The 5,764-nt window shown below is 42.6% G+C and overlaps 1 long non-coding RNA gene across 1 annotated transcript in view; it reads left to right on the plus strand.

The window, feature by feature from the left end:
• Positions 1–5,177, plus strand: part of LOC110397499 — a 12,642-nt gene extending 7,465 nt beyond the window's left edge. The window contains exons 2-3 of the long non-coding RNA XR_002437815.1: positions 1,959–2,028; positions 2,894–5,177. This is a non-coding gene — a long non-coding RNA (uncharacterized LOC110397499). The remainder of the gene's footprint in view (positions 1–1,958; positions 2,029–2,893) is intronic.

The following is a 5,764-nucleotide window of genomic DNA, read 5'->3' on the forward strand; positions in this document are numbered from 1 at the left end:
CCGCCGTGCCACTTTTGCCTCCAGCATGGAATTTGGTTAAAGACTACGGTGCTTTAGAGCAATGCAGAAGAGAGGCATTACCATAGGGTGATACTGACACGTTGCAAGCCTTTCCTGCAATGTGCAAATCAGCCCCCCCGGAGGGAATCCTTGCTTTATGAGGCAGTAAAGGAGCTAAGGAAGTCAGTGAAAGATTATGAGTTCAGCCCACTTTTATGTATAGTCTTTTGGTTGCAATCAGTGACAGGTATGTTATGACTTCTCATGATGGGAATCATCATCATCATCATCATCATCATGATTCTATCTCCCATGCAATATACTGTGTTTATGACTGAGTACCGAGATCAGGCTACTGCCCAGATAATAAATAAGTTGACAGTGTTGATGGGTGGCCCCTTTGTCTGCTAGGAAACAAGAAGAAGAGCATGAGACTGCATACTGTGACAACAAATACGGTCTTGAATTGGCCAGCCACTGCTTGGCCAGCTCACTCAGACCAGCCATCGCCAGCAGCACAGGAGTGGAATTTTGGCCACTGCCCAGTCAGTGGTGCTGACTGATACCACCGTGCCTCTTATTCCAATGGGTAAAATGAGCCCCCTTGGGAACGGGCGTAGCGCCCTCTTGTTAGGACATTCTTCTGTTACAAAGATGGGACTTCTTATTTTATCGAGAGTTATAGATGCTATACTGCTTGTCTGGCAGGCAGTACAATCTGCTGGTTTACAAATAGCTGAAGAAAAGATGCAACTCAGCTCTCCATGGAAATATTGAGGATGGAAAATTACATCTCATACCATTCAGCCACAAACCCTCAAAATATGCTGTTATGTCAATGAGATACCTCAAGAAAAGATCATCTCATCATCCTCAAATGGATATTCTTACCACATACATTTTCAAAAACCATTACATCACGAGTGGAGATGTTTGCAATGCTAATACAGGGAGGTCGACATCATCTATAACCTTTACAAACTTGTGACCCTGATTGCATTTACATACCCACTACTAAAAAAGATTTAGATTGGATGCTAGCTGTCATGGTTTTGTGATTTTCGGTTATTGGTATTCCACATCATAACATCATGTAGTGAATGTACCTGATTCTCAGAAGAGAAGGACTACTACATTCCCCAAGGTACTTTGCTCCTCTGTTACCATTTCCGGACAGAGGGAAAAGATAAAAACTTGCAGATCACAAGACCTCAGCCCTTTTTCCGATGTCTCTCGTCCTGGCAGCACCTTGCTCTCCAGCCATCTTATTGCCGGTAGTAGAGTAAGAGCTACCTTGATTTTGGGACATTCTCTCTCTCTGTATTGGATTTATCAGCTTAAATTGTAATTATATTGTATTATAGTGTGTTGTTTTGCATTCCGNTTGGATTTATCAGCTTAAATTGTAATTATATTGTATTATAGTGTGTTGTTTTGCATTCCGATATTTTATTTAGTAAATTAGTTTGTTTCTCCTTAGATTGTTTCCGCTGTTCTTTGCTCTCAGGGCCATCTCCTTACCCTTGTCCCCTTTTCCCGGGGCATGGGCCTGTGGGTCCCCTGTCCCCTTCGTCACGGAACCAGGCCAAACGTCCATAAACCGTTGACACTAGCGTATTTGCTCACTTTGCAAGCTGCTATGGCTGACCATACTGGACAAATCTGCATTCATCCCCCCAAACATCAGTTACTACATAATTTGAGTGATCTATCCCTTACTACAAATGTTTTATTTTCACGTGTGCCAATACCTCATGATGTTACTGTATTTACAGATGGCTCCAGCAAGACACACTGAGCAATAGTCATCTGGTGTACAATTGCTTTACAATGGCAGTTAGACGTGCATATCGTCAATGGGTCACCTCAAGTTGTAGAACTTGCTGTGGTGGCTCGAACTTTTCAAATTTGTGCAGAACAATAGCTTAATATAATAACTGACTCTTTGCATGTTACAGGTATCATTCAGTGGATTGAAGGATCTTTTCTTAAGGAAGTTAACAACCCTGCCTTGTTTGCACAGCTCAAGTAAGTTTTGCATTATGTCTCCCACCGTACTCTTCCTTATTTTATTATGCATATTTGATCACACACTACGTTGCCTGGTCCATTAACTGAGGGCAACTGTACAGCTGATCAAGCCACAGTCACCTTTGCTACCCCTACATTATTTCAACAAGCGCAACTCTCCCATCAATTTTTCCATCAGAATAGGAGAGCCTTACAAAAACAATTCCAACTGACAGTGGATCAAGCCCATACCATTATTCTAGCATGCCCAGACTGCCAGGCAATTGCCTCTTTGCCTCAAATAGGGACAAATCTCCATGGCACAGCACTTCTTCAAATCTGGCAAACAGATGCCACTCATGTTGATAAATTTGGCTGTCTAAAATATGTGCATGTAACAATAGATACTTACTTTTCTTAGGGTTTGCGACAGTGCATACAGGTGAATGCAGTCGTGACGCCTGTAAGCATTGGTTATCTGTTTATCTTGCTATGGGGATCCCACATAGTATAAAAACAGATAATAGACCTGCATATACTTGTAAGGCCACTCAAATGTTCCTCCAGGAATGGGGGTTATATATGTTACAGGCATTCCTGGAAAAGCTATCACTGAACATGCTCATCAAGCATCAAAATGTACTCTTAATAAAAAAGGGGGAGTGTGGGAGACACATCACAAGAAAGATTATGGAAGGTTTTGCTTGTGCTAAATATTCTAAATTGTGATCATATATTTACAACTCAAGCAGACGTCATTTTGGGGCCTCCCCAGAGTTCAAGGAACAGCCAATGGTTAATGTTTGGAATATGGCCACACGACATTGGAATGGTCCCTTATCATTGATAACCTGGGGTCATGGATATGCTTGTGTTTCCACAGGGACTGGCCCTAGGTGTGTTCCAGCATGATACATTTGACCTCATCTCAAGGGAGAAAAGAGCATCCGGCCCTCATAATGACTGGGATTGTGTGTTTCTTACTTATTGGTATTGTTTTGTAATTTGTTGTATTGTAGATATCTTATGGGTGCTATAGTGAGTGGTGCAAAATGGCTGGATTACCCACTGCATGGTATCACAGGAACAACACTGGTCATGGTATGACAAAAGTGGGTGATTTTTCCTGTGTTACCGATGCAGCCTCAAGAATTAGAATTATTAAGCACTATCTAGGCTGCTGTGTGCTTCTTCCTCAATTTTAGTAGTGGATCAAGTGTGAACTGAACAGGATTTGATGTTACCAGTGTTGGAATCTATGGGAGTAGCTCTTTTAGTGTAATTTCACTACCTCATTATCAGTAACGCCCGGTCATGATGCTATTAGCCTACCAATGAGCCTTTTCTTAATTTGTGGAGACAGAACCTGGAAAGGAATCCCAGGCAAAGCTAATGGAGGAACCTGTACTATAGGATGATTAACTCTCTTTCATCCAACTAATCAGGATTTAAAACATATGACCATGTATCACTCGAGACAAAGGCGCACACTATCTTACTTTGATTCAAGATGTGATTCTAATATAGAATTCTGGAATACCACCCAACAGATTTTTTGGTTCACTCGTCCCTTCAGTTGACACCTATGTCAGGGACCTAAAGGCCCCTGACTAAAGAATGATCCTGGGATGGAACAAAGTATTCTGACAGTTTTAAGGGAACTGATATTGTGGCTACAGCCACAAATACCTTATTTTGTAGAGAGAGCTGACCTTGGCAGTTTATCTTGTTTTGCAAGCAGGTGTTCCACACTGGCCATCTGGATGCAGTGTCCAAATGGAAAAAAACCCTGCAGACCCTGGGGAAAATAAAAGCAGGAGAGAGGCTGTGGTGGGTGAGAGAGGAAAAGTGCACCTTGAAGCAGGGGGCGCACTGCTGGCACTACATATCGAATCCACCACTGGCATGTTCCTTCTCTCTCCTTTCTGGTGGTTCGCTGTCTCTAAAGGGTCAGTAAGTAATAGTGCACTTGCTTAGGGAGTTTCTGCTTCCTGCTTACAGAGATTATCTAAAATGGACGCCTGTGTGTGAATTTGTGTATGGTGAATAAAACTCGTAACCCTCTGTGCTGCTCTGAGTGCATAGTTTGCTTGCCTTTGCTCCTGAGACATCCTGTCTCTCAGATCCAAACGTACCCTGAAACAGCACCTCTCAAGTTTTAGCCACACTCACCAGATTAGGATGCTGTCTGGCTAAGAAAAACAATGCCACTAGTGATGCTCTAGCAGGTTTGCCCACTGACATTGATTCTATCCAGCATGCAACTTTACAAAATTGTACAGCCATTGATTTTCTATTATTAGCCCAAGTGCATGGTTGTGAAGATTTTAAAAGCATGTGTTGTATGAATCTTAGTGATCATTCAAAATCGATACATCAGAGTATACGAAAGTTGAACATTCTCTCTAATCAGTTACAGGTGCACATGGAATGGGACCCTCTGGGATTCCTTTCCAGGTTGCAGGAGCTTGGGCTATGGGCCAAACATGTGTTCCTTCTTTTCTTAATAGGTTTAATTGTATTTCTTGCCATTATGCTATGTTTGCCTTGTCTCTTATGTTCAGCATGTTGTCAATTGAAGCCTTGATTGAATCCTGATAACCTAAATGCATTCAGCAACGCTGTTACAAAGCGTTACACAAAATGAAGGAGAAAGCTCTAAATCAGGCATTTGGGATGCTGTGTACAAGGCATGATTATGTTTTTAATATGATTAGTGCTATCATTCTGTAGTATGTTAACAGTTTGCTAATAAACAAGAAAAAGGGGGAATGTGGGAATACAAGAAAGAATATTCAGAGCAGAAGCTGCAGAGCAAGATAAACAGCATGAGAAAGCAATGCTGAGAACCAAGGAAGGCTCCAGGAGAGAAAAACAAGAGCCAAGTGAGCTGCGTGATTGCTGCGTGATAATGACCCTGACTGGAGGAAGAGCACGTGGCTAGGAACGACTCAAGACTCTGACTGGATAAGCGCCTGCATGCATGGTTAAGGGGTGTTTGTGGAATGTTTTGTTGACATGTGGGAAAGGGGTGGGAAAGTTACAAGAGGAAACTTGGAAATGTATAGAACGGATGTTAGAATGTGCAATAAATGATTTGGATTTTTTATATCTGAGTCCATGCCTCAGACACTGCACTGAGTGGTCCGGTATGTTACCATTAATTTAGTAAGAGCCTTAGCAGTATATAGTTGATTTGCCTGTGGAACAGGATAGGCCTGCAATAATCCACTTGCCTTGTTGATGCAGGTCAAGGTGTACCTGGCCCCTTCAGTCCAAGGGACAGGGACCTTCCATCTCTGCAATGGATGGTGACCTCTGGCAAGATGCACTGTTGTTTCTGGCTAGTATCTCAGTTACATTCTGGAACAAGCTTCACAGTCCTGACATGTCTGGACAATATCTGACATTCGAATGTGCAGCGCCCATGCTTTTACTGCCACTCACGTTGTCTTCTGTACAGCATGTCGCAATTTCTTATGTAGCCATTAGGTGATGTTCTCTGCTAGTGAATCTTCCTGTGATCTTATCTGAGCTAGTGTGTCAGATTCATCATTCCCTGGTGACTGCGTGGGCTGGTGTCTGGACACATGGTAGGCATATACTGTTCTATGCCTAACCACGTTCCATATATCCAGTCACATGTCTCTGCTCCAGATTGGTGAGGCATGGATAGTCCAATCCTGAGCAGCCCACTGTACAGTTCAAAGTGTGAGTCCGCAGTAGATTTTGCAGGTATTTGTGCAGATGTACA

This window comes from Numida meleagris, chromosome 1 (genome assembly GCF_002078875.1).
Source record: "Numida meleagris isolate 19003 breed g44 Domestic line chromosome 1, NumMel1.0, whole genome shotgun sequence".
In the NCBI taxonomy this organism is placed as follows: Eukaryota; Metazoa; Chordata; class Aves; order Galliformes; family Numididae; genus Numida; species Numida meleagris.